The following is a 19,396-nucleotide window of genomic DNA, read 5'->3' as shown; positions in this document are numbered from 1 at the left end:
CTATTCCAGTAAGAACAAAACACTACCTTTTTCATGATGGAAGTGGTCCAATGTAATTGACCTGCCACAAGGTTGCTGGCTAATCACCTTGAGGGATGGTGCCCTATCAGGGACTCAGTGTTGGTCTCTGCTGCTGGCAGATTGGACACTCAGCAGTGGCTGTAGCCAAGTTGGCCTTGGTGAGTAGAAGTTCATGTTGCTGAGTCTGTGTATAACCTCCATCCCTGCCACCATGGCTGCTTTGTTCATGATCCCATTGGGCAATGACAGGAGTGGCTGGGGAGACAGGATGTCTGATTTCCACAGAACACGTCATCCTATCCACGTGACTGTTAAAATCCTCCTCTGCCAAGGTCACACTTTGACGAGCATTCACATGAGACACAAATATCTTCACTTCTTTGGCCCATTCAAAGAAGTCTATCCACGTACCTCTTCCCATACCTTCTTGTCACCAATTTTCCAATAACTTTCTTTCCAAGTCTGTGACTATCCAGCCAAACTGTTGGCCACAGCCCGTGAATCAGTATACAGTCACACATCTGGCCATTTCTCCTTCCAAGCAGAGTGAACAACCAAGTGTCCACTGGGAGGATTTCCTTTCACCACTGTCCCAGAAAGGGGCTGTAGTGCTGCTGCTGTCCACTTTTGAATGGTGCCTGCATATCCCCCAGAAACAGCTGTAAACCAGGCATGAGTTTTCTCTTTCTCAGTCAACTGATCATAAGGAACTCCCCATGAGGCCAATATGTGCAGACTGAGAGAGGACAGATAATGTGACAGGAATGGAGACCATGGGCATTTGGGCCACTTCTTTGTGCAACTTACTTGTGCCTTCTGGTCCTGCTTGGGCCCAATCTCTTATATATCACCTCCATTTAATGATGGGGTGCTGCTATGCACATCCAACTTTATGATTCTGTGGGTCAGACAACACCCAGTTCACGATGGGCAGCTTAGGCTGCATGGTGACTTGGTGGCCTATGATTAAATGTTCAGTATCTACTAAGACCCAGTGACAAGCCAAAAGCTGTTTCTCAAAATGAGAGTAGTTATCTGCAGAGGATGGCAGTGCTTTGCTCCAAAATCCTAAGGGTCTGTGCTGCAATTTACCAGTAAGGGCCTGACAAAGACTCCAAATAGCATCTGTACCTGCCACTGACACTTCAAGCAACATTGGATCTGTCAGATCATATGGCCCCAGTGGCAGAGGAACTTGCACAGCAGACTGAACGTATTGCAGAGTCTTCTCTTGTTCTGGGCCCCACTCAAAACTAGCAGCTTTTGAGTCACTTGATAAATAGGCCAGAGTATCACACTCAAATGAGGAATACTTTGTCTCCAAAATCCAAAGAGGTCCACTAGGTGATGTGCTTCCTTTTTATTTGTGGGAGGGGCCAGATGCAATAACTTATCCTTCACTTTAGAAGGAATATCTCAACACATCTCACACCATAGGACCTCTAGAAATTTCACTGAGATGGAAGGTGCCTGAATATTCGTCAGTTTAATTTCCCACCCTCTAGTACACAAATGTTTTGCCAATAAGTCCAGAGTCATTGACACTTTTTCCTTACTAGGTCCAATCAGCATAATGTCATCAATGTAATGGACCAGTGTGACGTCTTGTGGAAGGGAAAGAAAATTAAGTTCCCTGTGGACTAAATTATGACATAAGGCTGGAGAGTTGATGTAGCTCTGAGGTAGGCAAATGAAGGTGTATTGCTGGCCTTGCCAGCTGAAGGCAAACTGCTTCTGGTGGTCCTTCAAAACAGGTATGGAAAAAAAGGCTTTAAGTTCATACCAGGTACCAGGGTATTAATTTGCTCACGCAATGAAACCACATCTGGAACAGCAACTGCAATTGGAGTCACCACCTGGTTAAGCTTTCAATAGTCCACTGTCATTCTCCAAGATCATCTGTTCTTTGCACAGGCCAAATAGGTGAGTTAAATGAGGATGTGGTGGGAATCAACATGCCTGCATTCTTAAAGTCCTTGATAGTGGCACTAATCTCTGCTATTCCTCCAGTGTGGGGATATATGCCATTTAAACATGGCTGCACTATTGACAACTACAGCCCCCACAGGCCTCTATGCTGCACAGCATGTTGAGACTTGTCCTCAACATGTTGAGACTTGTCCCCAACATGTTGAGACTTGTCCCCAACATGTTGAGACTTGTCATGACTTGTTTTCCCAAACCTATTGTCCCTTTACTGATTGGCTTGTTTACCTGAATTCCTTCTCCCTTGCCCGCACCCAAAGCCCATTGTTCTGTTATTTGCTTCACTGCTTGCTGTATTGACTATAAATAAACTCCTGGGACTGAAGCCGGGGTCGACTCCTCAGAGTGACCCTCCTGGCCCCACTTCTCTGTAAGAGTTGTGTTTGGTTACTGTCTCCGCTGCGCTGCCGCTGCGACACTCCGGGAATGCAGTATTTTTTTGGTTTACTATTTTCCTAAGTAGAGTAAGTTCTAATGGCTTCCACTTGGCTTTTCTTACCATAATAGCCCTTACTCCACTTGTCAGGGGTCTAATGTGGAGGTTCTGCCAGTTGCTGAGTATATCTATTCCAATTATGCACTCTGGAACTTGGGAAATCAGTGAGTTCAGGGACCCACTGGACACTCTGTGAGCCGAAACTGAGCCAACACTCCACTAATAACCTGGCCTCCATACACTTTCACGCTGACTGATGGGCCACATTGATGTTTTAGGTTTCCTGGAATTTGTGTCAGTTCAGAGCCAGTGTCCAGTAATCTCCAAAAAGTCTGATTATTTCTTTTCCCTCAATGAACAGTCACGCTTGTAAAAGGCCATAGATCCCTTTGGGTAAGGCTAGGAGAAAGATTAACAATTTAAATTGTTGGCAGTGTAGTGGGGCCCTTCTTCAAGGGGACATGGCCTCCGCTTCATTGTGGGGCTTTAAACTTGCTCAAGTCTGGGATTTGATTGAAGGGCCGTGACTCTCTATTCTGGCGATTCTAGTTAGACTGCTGCTCACTCGACCTAGAATTCTTCAAGTAAATAGTAGATTTCCTATCTATTTCACTCCTAGGGATACCACGACTAAGTAACCAACACCATTAGTTCATACGAGTCAGACTATTCTGACTACTGCTTTGATTCTGCTGTCTGTTACAGTAACCATGCCTACCTTGTCTTTGTTGATTGAGTGCCACCACTTGGCACCTGCCATCATGGGGTCCTAACAGTCCCGCTGTATTTAGGTGTCTTAATTCAGCTAAGGCAGTTCCCACTGTCAAATCTGACTTACATAAAATAGCAATCACAGCAGTCTTCAAGGATCCCTTCACAAAGTTTTTCCTCACCATTGTGGTAAAAGGCGTGTCCTCTGGGCACTCCGTGTGTGGCTTGTGGACCTAACCTGATGAATCCACTCTAACATGCCAATTTCCTTAAGCCTTTGGAATCCTTCTTCTACAGTATACCAAGGCAAGTCTGGCATTCCAACTTGATTTAGTGTGAGCCACCACGTAACCTGTGATTCAGCTAAACAAATAAACTATTAGATCCTCTCCTAACCTCTTGAGCTGAAACACTGAATGAAGAATCTGTGCTTAGTGGGCTCCTATCAATAAACTCAGACTGATCCATCTTCATGTTCCTTGCACCGTTATCCCACACCCTTAATAGCCATTACCACACATATTCCCCAGGTTTCTGTTTGTACATATTAGAAAAGTCAAGCAGTTCCTTTGGAGTGTAGCGTACCTCCTCCTGGGTCATGCTCTGTACTTCACCTTTTAGGGCACCCTGGGACTTAAAGTCTAGTTATAAGTCTAGAAGCAAAAATTGGTGGTGGGGATGTGTTCTGAGACCATTCGGCAATGTCTTCTAAGGCATCTGCCTCAGGCTATGCCCCAGGCAATGACTCAGACGCCTTCCCAGGGGATGACTCAGACAAAAGCTCTTCAGACACTACTGGGTTAATATCATCAGATGGAGGTGGAGGAGCTAATGGTTTTACTGGAGAGGGTAGCTCATCAGACGAAGATGGAGTAATCTCTTCAGATGGGAGTGACAGAGCTGGCTCTGTTGGGAGGAATGATTTATTTGAATTTAAGGACTCAGTGTCCCCAACTTCCTGATTACCTGCCCGTATGTCCCCATCTCAAGTTTCAGGATCCCATTTTTTTCCCAATCAATGCCCTCACTTTAACTTCAGACACCATTGAAAGTTGGGAATTCAATTGGTGTTGTAATTAAACCACTCTTAACGATAAGACCCTGGTTTTGGTTTTTGACAATAACAGCTTTGTGACTACAAGAAATAAGGCTTTCTTTCAAGGCACAAGTGGAAATGTTGAGGTCATTTATGAAGCACTTGAGCTGTGACTCTGAAGCCCTGATCTCATCTCTTTCTTTCACCACTTTGTCTAGTGAAAGTAGGACCAACCAACCAGCTTCCTTATATTTCTCATTATGACAAAACTGTAGAAAGGTATCAAACATGCGATTACCCAGAGCCTTGTTTCTCACCAATACCTGATCTATTGGTGGCAATATTTTGTGTATTTCTATTGCCACCTCATGTCATGGATTAGCAGTGCCTTCTTTGCTTCTGGAAGTAGAGTCATCAACATCTTTAAGACTATCCAGAATTGAAAACCAATTTAGAAAACTCGTCCTTACAATTTTGTTTCCCTAGAACCACTTTTGATACCAAATGTCTTAGGCTGCGTTCTCTAGAGAAGCAAAACCAGTGAAGTGTGTAAGTATATTTATATATAGAGATTTACATCAAGAAAATGGCTCATGCAATTGTGGAGGCTGCAAAGTCCCAAGTCTGTGGGTCAGGCTGCAGGCTCCTCCTAACTCAAGTAGTTGCAGGGGCTGGCAAACCCAAGATTGGCAGATCAGACATCAGGCCTCTGGCTCACAGGCTGCAGAAGCCAACAAATCCCAATATCAGCAGGTAAGCTGCTAGCTCAAATTCCAAGATCTGGAGGTCAGATGAACAGGAGCCAGCTCCAGGATCCAGTGAGCTTTACCAGATTCAGGTCACACCTCCAAATAAACTCCCTTTCAACTGATTGGTTGCTCATAACAGAACTTATCATGGAGGTGATTACATTATATCAGATCTCATTATGGAGGTGACTACACCATTACATAGCTTCAAAACTACATCATAACTGCCAAACCACTGAGAATCATGGCCCAGCCAAGTTGACACACAACCTTAACTATCACCCCTATAGATAAAGCAAGTAAAATGTAACTATAAGTATAGAAAAGAATAAAGAGTAAAGAGCATGGTAGGTAAAAGGAACATGTGCAAAGACCCTAAGGAGGAAAATGCTTGATGTATTTGAGGATCTGCAAGCATAATATTTAAAAGTAATAGTGGTAGGAGATGAAGCTGGTGAGGATGTCTTGGTCAGATTATGCAGTACCTAGCAGTCCATTTTTAAGCATGTTAGATTGTATCCTAAGTGAATGGTTTTAGGAAGAAGAGTAATGTGGCCCATTCTGTTGTGTGAGAGCATGGAAGTGTAACAGGGAAAACACATATGGCTCCTGCAGGGAAGTGGTGGAGGGATGTTAATGGCCTCAGCCAGGGTAGAGATGAAGAGACATTGGCATATGTGAAACATATTTTGGAGATAGAAGTTGCGTTTGTGGCATCTGTCAAAACAAATGAGTCTATGTAAAAAAGAGTATGAAAACCCAAGTGAATTTCCAAAAAAGATCTTAAACTTATGACCATTTGGTGTGGGCCTGGTGATTTTCTGTGAGTCATTAAAAAGTACTGGCAGAGCAACTAAAGGTAATGAGGCTAAGGAGAAAAGGCAAGTGAAAGAGCAAAGAATAGAAGACGAGATTACTCATTTGGTTTCAAGTATTAAGAAGTCAGCAATGAATGATGCATAACCGCTGCCCAGTCTCCATAAGCTTTATAAGATGGATGGGCTCAGAGACCTACCTTCCACTCATATGGATCGGCCTCCTTGATGACGTAGGGAAACACTCACGCCCTTTATTGCACAATGGTATTGAAACATTATTATGCCTAACATACATTACATAACATGGTCTTATGCATGTGAAATCACTTTAAAATACATTTATTTCACCAGACTGATCCAGTTGGGGATCTAGCCGGTGACAGTGGTAAGGGATAATTTAGGGAGGCTTTAGCCACCTCCCATAATCTCCATTACTCCCCCACTAAACCCCTCACCATTCTAAGTAATAAGAAGCTTGCTTTGCAAATGAACTTTCAAGACCTATCTGCTAACCTCACCTTCCAATCAGATTGCTGCTTCCAAGTGCAGGACATCACCAGGGTTGATGTCAACGAAGTGCAGTAATTCATGGTGTCATCCCCTCCAGGGACCTCCTCCTATACCAGGCCATACAGAATACTTACTGATGTTTTTTGTACTAATGTTACTGAAGAATCGTAATTCCCATATATCACTGAATGTAATGGTAGTAGTAGTGACATAAACAGCTAGCAAAATTAAAATTACATCTTTAATTACAATTTCATATGCACAGTCTAGATGTGCTTACATTGACATAGTTTCATGCGGTTAAAGTGAAAATTCAGTAAGGAAACAATAGAATTCAAAGTAAAAACATTAAAGAGGACTACATCAAAATTATGTTCATTTTAACATTAAATTTTACCATTACATGAGATACATTAGTGGATTAGGTTTGCATAATCAATGATGACCTAAATAAAGTACAAATTGTGGACAAATGCATATGGAAATATATTCATAAATGAAATATGCATAAATTAGCATAAAAATAAGAAGGAACAAATACACAAGCATTTCAGCATTTAGTGAACATCTCGACTAAATCAGAACTTTCCTTTCCTGGCCTTCAAAGCTGTAAACTCTTGAATGACTTCACCAAAATCAATGCCTTTCACCAACTCACTTTTTAATGTGTCACTCTTTTTTTAAACCATAATTAGAGCTTAAACCATGAAAATTTCATTAAAATCAGATACATATTTGCAAGACAGTGATGTTTTTAAAGAAAATTTTTAAAAGATTAAAAATTTTTAAACTGAATTTAAGATTTAAGTTATATTTCTAAACATGCATCAAGAAACATAAAATTTTCCCCACTTCATGTTTTACACTATCAATTTCACTTTTAGTTATCAAAAAGTTATAAAATCAATAACTGTTATATATGTAAGTTTATTATCAATTTTAATCATAGAATAATATGTGATAAATATAGCTGTAAATTGCTTAAATATAATATTTCCTAGATTATATGAATAGTAACAACAAAATTGTTTTGTAAAATCTTTCTACATTGAATTATAACATGATTAGTTACAACAGTATTAGTAACTGAGCAGAAACCTTTTTTGACTTTTCTCCTTCTTTTCCTTTAATTACTACTTCATTCTCAAAACAGTTATTAATATAGTTTCACAAATGCTAATTACCACAATATTGTAGCTAAAACACCAAAAAATTTGACAAAATCAGTGACTATAAAAACACCGGCAGCAACAAAAACAAAAGCTTGTAGTGTGTGCAGACGAAACCACGCAATATGAAGCGTTATTGTAATTGAGTAATAATGACAGCTCTGACCAAGTACATTAGAAGGTTCAAAAGTAAATTAGCATAGAGTTTTAGCCTTGTAGGTGTATTGATACATGAAAGCTGGACTTGCGAAAAATTTTTTGTTGTCATAACTAACTACAGGAATATTTTTATAAAAAGTAATAAATTTCTGCTGAAACACTGCACAGAAAATGTTATAAACAGTCATTTCGGTGCCATCGCCTCTGACAGTGTAACCCAGTGTGGTCTGCAACCACTGCAACTTCTAGTGATGTCACTGTCCAACTGCCACCTATAGAAATAGTGCACAAGCCTCTTAGTTTGTCCTCCCAGTTCTCACCTACAGTACACCACAAACAATACAAGTAAGTACCAACTACTGAGTATTTAGTAGTTGTCACACTGAGTATTTAGTTGTAGTCTGTCAGTTTGTCGTATTGTGGTGTCTTTCGTGTTGCTGTGATGCTGGAAGATATGCCACCGGTATTTCAAATGCCAGCAAGGTCACCCAAGGTAGACATATTTCAGCTGAGCTTTCAGACTAAAATAGATTAGGAAGAAGCGCCTGGTGGGCTACTTATGAAAAAATTAGCCAGTTAAAACCTTATGAATAGCAATGGAACATTGATAGAGTGCCAGAAGATGAGCCCCTCAGGTTGGAACACACTCAAAATACAACTGAGAAAGAACAGCCTCCTCAAAGTAGTGTCAGCCTTAATGACAGGGCTGGAGTCAAGCTTTTGAGACCTCCATTTGCTGATGTGGCACAACTCAAACTGAGAAGAAATAGCTGCAAACATCCACTAATAATAGGAACATGGAATGTACAAAGTAAGAATCTAGGAAAATTGGAAAATGTCAAAACTGAAATTGAATGCATAAACATCAATATCCTTAGGATAGTGAGCTGAAATGGACTGGTCTTGGCCTTTTAGAATCGGACAATCATACGGTCTACTATGCCGGGAATCACAAATTTGAAGAGGAATGGTATTGCATTCATCATCAAAAAGAACATTTCAAGATCTATACTGAAGATACAATGCTGTCAGTGATAGGATAATATCCATACAATTACAAGGAAGACCAGTTAATACAACTATTATTCAAATTTACAAAGCACTAAGGCCAAAGATGAAGAAATTGAAGATTTTCACACTTTTTCTGCAGTCTGAAATTGAACAAACATGAAATCAAGATGCATCGATATTTACTGGTGATTTGAATGCGAAACTTGGAGACCAAGAAGAAGGACTGGTAGTTGGAAAATATGTCCTCGGTGATAGAAATGATGCCAGAGATCGCATAAAAGAATTTTGTAAGACCAACAACTTCTTCATTGTAAACACTTTTTTTCAACAACATAAAAAACAACTATACAAGTGGATCTCACCAGATGGAATACACAGGAATCAAATCAACTACATCTGTGGAAAGAGAAGATGGAGAAGCTCAATATTATCAGGCAGAACAAGGCCAGGGGCCGACTGTAGAACAGAGCATCAATTACTCCTATGTAAGTTCAAGTTGAAGTTGAAGAAAATTAGAACAAGTCCACAAGAGTCAAAGTACAACCTTAAATATATCCCACCTGAATTTAGAGACCATCTCAAGAATAGACTTGATGCATTGAACACTAATGACCAAAGACCAGACGAGTTGTGGAATGACATCAAGAACATCCCACATGAAGAAAGCAAAAGGTCATTAAAAAGACAGGGAAGAAAGAAAAGACCAAAATGGATGTCAGAAGAGGCTCTGAAACTTGCTCTTGAATGTAGAGTAGCTAAAGTGAATGGAAGAAATGAAGTAAAAGAGTTGAACAGAAGATCTCAAAGTACAGCTCAAGAAGACAAAGTAAAGTATTATAATGAAATGTGAAACCACCTGTAGTTAAAATACCAAAAGGGAAGAACACACTCAGCATTTCTCAATCTGAAAGAACTGAAGAAAAAATTCAAGCCTCGAGTTGCAATATTGAAGGATTCTATGGGAAAATATTAAATGATGCAGGAAGCATCAAAAGAAAGTGGAAGGAATACAGTCACTGTACCAAAAACAGCCCTGGTGGCGTAGTGGTTAAGAGCTTGGCTGTTAACCAAAAGGTCAGCAGTTCAAATCCACCAGCCGCTCCTTGGAAATCCTAAGGGACAGTTCTTCTCTGTCCTATAGAGTCACTATGAGTTGGAATCGACTCGAAAGCAACGAGGTTTTTTCGCTTTTTTTGTTACCAAAAAGAATTGGTAAACATTCAACCATTTCAAAAGGTAGCATATGATCAAGAACCAATGGTACTGAAGGAAGAAGTCCAAGCTGCACTGAAGGCCTTAATGAAAAACAAGGCTCTAGGAATTGACAGAATACCAAATGAGATGGTTCAACAAAGGGATGCAGTGCTGGAGGTGCTCACTTGTCTATGCCAAGAAATTTGGAAAACAGCTACCTGGTCAACTGACTGGAAGAGATCCATAGTTGTACCCATTTCCAAGAAAGTTGATCCAACCAAATTCAGAAATTATTGAACAATATCATTAATACCACACACAAGACAAATTCTGCTGAAGATCATTCAAAAGCAGCTGCAGCAGTACATGGACAGGAAACTGCCAGAATTCAAGCCAGATTAAGAAAAGGACTTGGAATGAGGGATATCATTGCTGATGTCAGATGGATCCTGGCTGAAAGCAGAGAATACTAGAAAGATGTTTACTTGTGTTTTATTGACTATGCAAAGGCATTCAACTGTGCAGATCATAACAAATTATGGATAACATTGCAAAGAATGGGAATTCCAGAACACTTAACTGTGCTCATGAGGAACCTGTACGTAGATCAACAGGCGGTCACTCAAAATGAACAAGGTGATACAGTGTGTTTTAAAGTCAGGAACGGTGTGCAGCAGGGTTGTATCCTTTCACCATACTTATTCAGCCTGTATGCTGAGCAAATAATCTGAGAAGCTGGACTATATGAATAAGAATGCAGCATCTGGATTGGAGGAAGACTCATTAACAACCTGCATAGTGCAGATGACACAACCTTGCTTGCTGAAAGTGAAGAAGACTTGAAACACTTACGGATGAAGATCAAAGACTACACCCTTTAGTATGGTTTACACCTCAACATAAAGAAAACAAAAATCCTCACAACTGGACCAATAAGCAACATCATGATAAACTGAGAAAAGATTGAAGTTGTCAAGCATTTCATTTTACTTGGATCCACAATCAACACCTACGGAAGCAGCAGTCAAGAAAAAAAACGACGCACTGCATCGGCCAAATCTTCCGCAAAAGACCTCTTTAAAGTGTTAAAAAGCAAAGACGTCACCTGGAAGACTAAGATGCACCTGACGCAAGCCATGGTCTTTTCAATCGCCTCATATGCATATGAAAGCTGGACGATGAACAAGGAAGACCAAAGAATTGACGCCTTTGAATTGTGATGTTGGCGAAGAGTACTGAATATACCATGGACTGCCAAAAAAAAAAAAAAAAAGAACAAATCTTTCTTGGAAGAAGTCTCACATACTTTGGACATGTTATCAGGAAAGATGAGTCCCCGGAGAAGGACATCATGCTTGTTAAAGTAGAAGGTCATTGAAAAGAGGAAGACCCTCATTGAGATGGATTGTCACAGTGGTTGCAGCAATGAGCTCAGGCATAACAATGATTGTGAGGATGTTGCAGGACAGGGCAGTGTGTCGTTCTGTTGTATATAGGGTCACCATGTGTCAGAACCGACTTGATGGCACCTAGCAACAACAAAAATGGCAGTAAACAAAGTTCTTAAGATAAATTAGATAAAGGGATAATGCCCATTATTTCTGAAAGCTTGGTGAATCCAATTTTGAAGACTATAAATTCTAATTTTAGGCCAGGTTGGCACCCAAAAGTCTCTGGGTTCTGAGTCCTATAAATCAGTGGTCTCTGCCTTCAGGAGTAAACCAGGGTATGTTAACGAGTGAAGTGAGACCAAAGAAAGAGATCCAAGAAAAAATTCAAAATCAACATTTTTTTAAACCGTGTGCCAGTCCAAAATTCATCTGCAGGCCAAAGTCAGCCCACCAGAAACTAGACTGCAGCTTAAAAACCAAACAAAACAAAAAACTGATATACCTAACTGCATGGGTTTACATTAACTGATATTGAGTCTTTTTCTTTGCTGCTTCATGTAGTTATTTGCTACACCTCTCCTACTGAATTCCTAAGTGTTTATTCAGGTTTGGCCTTTCTCCTTCATCATCTAGCAATGATGCTAACACCATACATACCTTGTCTCAGTCAGCTGTGAGGCACTGCTAAGGGATATGTTTAACTGCTCCTAGGAACTCAGAGAAGCTATATCCGATCAAGTGATTGGAGTCATTCAACATTCATTCAACAGGTATGTGCCTCCTCTGAGCATAAAGAAGCACCACAAAAGCATCTAGGGCAGCCTTTTCAGTTCTTCAGCCTCTACTGTACTACAAGGTGGCTGGGTAGTGCAAATGGTTAAGTGCTCAACTACTAGCCAAAAGGTTGGTGGTTCAAACCCACCCAGAGGCACCTCGGAAAACAGGGCTGGCAATCTGCTTCTGAAAGATCACAGCCTTGAAAATCCTATGGAGTAGTTCTGCTTTGCACACATGGAGTTGGCTTGAGTTGGAGTAGACTTGATGGCAGCTAACAACATTTTACTACAAGGACTTGGATTTAACAGATTAATTCATCAGTTTCCTTTCTTATTCTTTGAGATAAACTGGAGCTTTCCATTCGCTAGGAACAAAGTGATTTTTCCTTATTACTTATAAGTAAAATCATGGCAAATCTGCTTTCAATCTTGTCATTTCTAAGCTTGCCGTCAAGTTGTTCAGAACTCTGTTAAGTCAACTCAGTCAGTTCATAGGAAGTTCTGTGTTCAGCCACATGCTGAGGTTTGAAAGGTTTTTTGCCCTCCAGGAGTTTTTGATCTAAAGTGACCACCTGTGACTCTGGTGGATGTAAAATGGATGCACAGAATGCTAATTGCACTATAAAAACAGATGGAATACACAATGCTGATTTTAAAATGGTAAAACGTATAAATTAGTTGTTATAACAGAGTTGTGGCCTTATTTCCATTTCCATTTTTTGTTTGTCCTTAGAATAGGTTGTTCCTCTCATTTTATAGTTGCAGAAACTGAAGACTGATGGGTTAAATGCACCACAAAGTCCACACAGAAGCCAAGAGAACTAGAACCTAGGCTTTTGGCCAACAAGCCACACTCCACCACTGCACACAATCATCATAACCAGTTGCTGTGAAGTTGATCCCTACTCATGGCGACCCCACATGCATCAGAGTAGAACTGTGATCTATAGGGTTTTCGATGACTGTTTTTTTTTTTAAGTAGACTGCCAGGCCTTTCTTTCAAGGTGACTCTGGGTGGACTCGAACCTCAAACCTTTCAGTTAACAGCTGGGTTCGTTAACTGTTTGTACCATCTAGGGACTCACAGCCTCCTCCTTTATTCATTGACTAACAATTGCCAATTGCTGGGCCAACAAGAATATGTTTTAGGAATATGTTAAACGTGAATTTCGTGTTAAGGGTAAAATGTTGATGAAGAGTAGTGTTTTTATTATTCAATTTAATAAATTTGATTGAGTGAAAATTTTGTGCTAGGCACTACCCTAAAGGCTCAGGTTACAAAGATGGCTGTTGTTGTTGTTAGGTGCTGTCGAGTCAGTTCCAACTCATAGCAACCCTATGCACAATAGAACGAAACATTGCCTGGTCCTGCGCCATCCCCACAATTGTTGCTATGCTTGACCCCATTGTTTTAGTCACTGTGTAAATCCATCTTGCTGAGGGTCTTCCTCTTTTTCGCTGACTCTACTTTACCAAGCATGATGTCCTTTTCCAGGGACTGATCCCTCTTGATAACATGTCCAAAGTATGTGAGACGTAGTCTCATCATCCTGGCTTCTAAGGAGCATTCCGGCTGTACTTCTTCTAAAGATGGCTAGAGTATAGTTTGTTCTCTCCTCGGGTTCAGTTTCTCGAGAAAGACAAAGGCATAAAAAAACAATTACTGAAATGTAACCAGTGCTGTGAGGGAAGTGCTGATGGTGGGAGGGGACAGAGGAAGTTCCTCTTCTCTGTCTGGGGATATCAGGGAAGACTTGCTGGAAAAGTAACACAGGGCTTGACTAGGAGTTCATCAGATAGACAAAACATAGAAGGGTATCTACACACTGGGAACAGCAGATGAAAGTCTAGGAGATAAAAAGAGTGTGGCTTGTTTAAGGAATTGAAGGCAGTCCACACAGCATGCAGGGTATTTGTGTCAGGGTAGGAGACGTGCCAGATTTTGTTTTTGGATTTTGTTCTTAGGACCATGCTAAGCAATTTGGATGATTTCTGCAGACAGTTAGGAGTCACAAAATTTTTTTTCTAAGTGTTGCAACATTGTCACGTTTGCATTTTTAAAAGAACCCTCTATGTGTAATTGTGGAATGGATTAGAGGACAGCAAGATAGAAGCAGGAGGACTATTAGAAAGCTAATGAAACAGTTAAGGCAAGAAATGATAAAGCAAAATGGATAAGGTTATAGTTGAACAACATGATGAACATCATTAATGTCATTGAACTATACTTGTGAAGATTGTTTAAATGTCAAAAGTTTTGTTGCATGTATATGTACCACAATAAAAAATAAATTAAAAAATTTTTTGAACTAAGGAAATCCGAAAAAAAAAAGTAATGTTGGAGCAAATCATCAAGAAAAAAAATGAAAATAAATGATAACATCCCAAGTGCAATGGAGATATTGCTAGTAGGGATAAAACTGATAGACATTGATGACTTACTAGAAGTGGAGAGGTGATGAAACAAAGAAGCTCAAAGTGACTCCTAAGTTTCTGGCTTGAGGGATCAGTTGAATGGGGGTGCTTCACTTGAATATAGAACAGTTTGGGGAGAAAAAAAGGATGTGCTTGGATCAGGTTGGGATATTTTGAAGTTGAAAGGGTCATAGTCAAGAGCTGGAAATACATGTTGAGACTTTTCATCTTGCGAATGGTAGCTGAAGTCCTAAGTGTGGATAAACTTACCTGGAAAAGTATGTAGAGTGAGAAGAGAAAATAACAAGGACAATACCAGGATGGTCAATATTTAAGAGTAAGAAGAAAAGAAGCTGAAAAATGGAAATAAAAAGTGGTCTAAAAATAGGTAGAAAACCCGGAGACAATATGGTCACAGAAGCACAGAGAAGCAAGGTCAAATGTCACTGAGAGGTCAAGTCTGAAAAGTACACAATGAATTTGGCAAACAGAAAGTCATTTACTTGTTCAGGACAGTTAATATGAATTAAACACTTACTAGTGCCTGGGTGGTGCAAATGTTTAGTGTACTTGGATGCTAACCAAAAGGTTGGCAGTTCAAATCCACCCAGAGGCACCTTGGATGAAAGGCCTGGAGATCTGTTTCAAAAAAATCAGCCTTTGAAAACCCTATGCAGCACAGTTCTATTCTGACACTCATGGGTCGCCATGAGTCAAAAATGACTCCATGGCAACTATTTTATTATTATTATTTAGGTGCATATACAGTCACCGTGACGACTAAGGTGTACTTGACCCAAGCCTTGGTGTTTTCAATCGCCTCATATACATGCAAAAGTTGGACAATGAATAGTAAGACGAAATTGATGCATTTGAATTGTGGTGTGGTGAAGAATATTGAATATACCATGAATTGCCAGAAGAACGAACAAATCTGTCTTGGAAGAAGTACAGCCAGAATGCTCCTTAGAAGCGAGGATGACGAGTTCATCTCACTTACTTTGGACATGTTATCAGGAGGGAGAAGTCCCTGGAGAAGGACATCATGCTTGGTAAAGTAGAGTCAGCGAAAAAGAGGAAGATCCTCAGCAAGATGGATAGACAAGGTGGCTGCAACAATGGGTTCAAACTTAGCAACAATTGTGAGGATGGTGCAGGACTAGCCAGCATTTCATTCTGTTCTATGTAGGGTCTCTATGAGTCGGAACCAACTCAACAGCACCTAACAACAATAACATACTGGTCAAGGAACTGGGGATAAATCAATGAACAAAATAGGATAAATAAATAAATAAATGTCTGTACTCTAGGCTTAATTCTAGTGAGGGACACAGGAAACAAAGAAATAAACGTGCAAAATTACAATAAATTTGATAAGTGGTATGGAGAAAAATAAAACAGGGAAGGAGGATGTGCAGTTGGGGTTGGGAGGGGTGTAAATGCAATTTAAAATACAGTAATCAAAAAACGCTTTCAGGAGAGGCAGGACCAAGATGGTGGAATAGTCAGATGCTTCTGGTGGACCCTCTTACAACAAAAACCCAAAAAAACAAGTGAATCAAATATATATGACAATCTAGGAGCCCTGAACATCTAAGGCAAAGTTGAGGAACTGGACTGAGTGGCAGGAGGAGGAAGAGAGTTCAGAAGCAGCGGAGGAGTTGCTAGACCTGACCCTGGGAGAGTTTGAGCCCTTCCGGCCTGATCAGCTCAGGGGTGAGTAGTGAGGCTGGCAAGTAGCAGTGCTCGGGAGGTGCATTTTCCACACCGGGAGAGACCCAGCACCAGAGAGTCTACTCGGCCACCCAGAACCAGTGAGAAGCAGTCCTCATCGGCGAAAGATAAGTACTTGCATACGGCCTACAATGAGGATTAAAAACACCCCTCTTAGGGAAAAACCTCTTTCCCATTTACCTCCCCACTCCCTGCTCTGCACTGTGTCCAAGAGTGGCTTCAGCAATTGCCGAGTCCCCTGGGCCAGAAGTAGGATCCGTCACAACCCCTGAGCCATTCTCCTGGCCTTAGAGACTGAACAAATTAACAAACAGGGAAAAAAAATAAACTGCTGGCTTCCCTAAGCCAGGAATCCAGGGTAGGCACAGCTCCTTTGTCTAGGCACAGGCATAAGGGATCCATGAACTCTGAGTGCCTTTCCCCCTGCATAGACTTGTGTGGGCCCATTTCAACACTGTAGGCCCTCATTACTACAGTACAACAGGGTATATACTTGAAGTGTAACTTCAACTGTTTCGGCTGTGTAGTGGCAGGTTCCTGACATCTGACACTGCTCTGCCCATTAAGCAGGGTCTTTACCTACCCACATCAGGGGCCTGAGGACTGGTGGCTCCACCCATGCCACCTAGCCACCTGTGATGGGGCCTAAGAATAAGAGGTGCCCACCCCCGGCCTTACAGCCAACAGCATTGGATGCTCACAGTCCAACTGCAAAACCCACCCACCTACTCGCTCTAGGGAACATGGACACGCTTTCTTCCTGGACACTGGGGGTGGCTGTTAGCCCCCTGTATTGCTCAGAGTGTATCCCCCTGCTGTAGCCAGATGCCTGTGCCTGCACCAATCACCCATGCCTGTCTAGGAGTGTAGGTGAGAACATGCACCACACACTTGGTGCCTATCTACCTGGGCACCTGAGTTGAATCCATAAAGGAGGAGTGGGCGGACTCCTGAGCTCATAACCTAGTAACAGATCTAACCACCTGGTGACAAGACATTAGAGCTTTAAAGGTGCCAATAATCAAACTAGCTCACACAAGCAGCCTATTTGGGCATATCAAAACAAAACAAGAAGCTAGGACACAGTAAGCAAGCATAAAATAAACAAATACAATAACTTATTGATGGCTCGGAGGAAACAGTCAATATCAAATCACATAAAGAGGCAATCCATGATGGCTTCAGCAAGCTCCCAAAATAAAGAATCTAGAAATTTTCCAGAGGAGGAAAATTTCTTGGAATTACGGAGGCAGAATACAAAAGATTAATATACAGAACTCTTCAAGAAATTAGGAAGGAAATTAAGCAAAACGCAGAACATGCAGTAGAGGAATTTAAAAAGATTAGAGAAGAGCATAATGACAACTTTAACAGGCTGCAAGAATCCATAGAGAGACAGCAAACAGAAATCCAGAAGATTAACAGTAAAATTACAGAATTAGACAACTCAATAGAAAGTCATAGGAGCAGAATTGAGGCAATAGAAGTCAGAATTAGTGAGACTGAAGACAAATCACTTGACGCCAACTTATTTGAGGAAAAATCAGACAACAGGATTAAAAAAATGAAGAAACTCTAAGAATTATGCGGGACTCTATCAAGAGGAATAACCTACGAGTGATTGGAGTACCAGAATGGGGGCGATAACAGAAGATACAGAGAGAATTGTTGAAGATTTGTTGGCAGAAAATTTCCCTGATATCGTAAAAGATGACAAGATATCTACAAGATGCTCATCGAACCCCACATAAGGTAGATCCCAAAAGAAAGTCACCAAGACATTATAATCAAACTTGCCAAAACCAAAGATAAAGAGAGAATTTTAAGAGCCGCTAGGGATAAACGAAAGTCATCTGCAAAGAAGAGTCGATAAGAATAAGCTCGGACTACTCAGCAGAAACCCTGCAGGCAAGAAGGCAATGGCATGACATATATAAAGCCTTGAAGGAAAAAAATTGCAAGGCAAGAATTATATATCCAGCAAAACTGTCTCTCAAATATGATGGTGAAATTAGGGCATTTCCAGATAAACAGAAGTTTAGGGAATTTGCAGAAACCAAACCAAAATTACAAGAAATACTAAAGGGAGTCCTCTGGTTAGAAAATCAGTAACAACCCAAGACTAGAACACAGGACAGAGCAACCAGATATCAACCCAGATAGAGAAGTAACAAAAGTAAATCAAAGCTAAAACACTCAAAATAGGGAAACAGATGTCAATATGTAAAAGATGACAACATTAAAACCAAAAAGAGGGGCTTAAAAATGTAGACATAGATTTTTAATATGGAGAGGAAGTCAAGGTGATATAAAGAAATAGAAGACAGGTATAAACTTAGAAAAATAGGGGTAAATATTAAGGTAACCACAAAGGAAACTAACAATCCTACAAGTCAAAATAAAAAACTAGAAAAATGTAAAGACTCAGCAAACACAAAATCAACAACAATGAAAAAGATGAAAAGAAAATACATAAAGAAAAATGATTCAGTGCAGACAATTAAGTGGAACAAAGAAACTGTGAACAACACACAAAAAAAGACATCAGAATAACAGCACTAAACTCATACCGCTCAATAATTAAGCTAAATGTAAATGGACTAAATGCACGAATAAAGACAGAGAGTGGCAAATTGGATAAAAAAAATACGATCTGTCTATATGCTACCTATAAGAGACACACCTTTGACTTAAAGACACAAACAAACTAAAACTCAAAGGATGGAAAAAATATATCAGGCAAACAACACTCAAAAAAGAGCAGGAGTGGCAATATTAATCTCTGACAAAAGAGACTTTAAAGTAAAATCCACCACAAAGGATAAGGAAGGACACTATATAATGCTTAAAGGGTCAATACAACAGGAGGGCTCGAAAATACATAAAACAAACTCTAACAGCACTGAAAGGAGAGATAGACAGCTCCACAATAGTAGGAGATTTCAACACACCACTTTCAGTGAAGGACAGAACATCCAGAAAAAAGCTCAACAAAGACACGGAAGATCTAAAAGCTACAATCAACCAAATTGATCTCTTATGCCAAACATTCCACTCAACAGCAGTCAAGTATACTTTCATTTCCAACGCACATGGAACATTCTCCAGAATAGATCATCCAGCAAGCCTTAACAAAATCCAAAGCATCAAAATATTACGAAGCGTCTTCTCTGACCATAAAGCCATAAAAGCAGAAATCAATAACAGAAAAAGCAAGGAAAAAAAATCAAACACATGGAAACTGAACAACACCTTGCTCAAAAACTACTGGGTTATAGAA

Source organism: Trichechus manatus, unplaced genomic scaffold (assembly GCF_000243295.1).
Source record: "Trichechus manatus latirostris isolate Lorelei unplaced genomic scaffold, TriManLat1.0 scaffold00205, whole genome shotgun sequence".
NCBI lineage: Eukaryota > Metazoa > Chordata > Mammalia > Sirenia > Trichechidae > Trichechus > Trichechus manatus.
Note: the sequence above shows the minus strand (reverse complement) of the source record.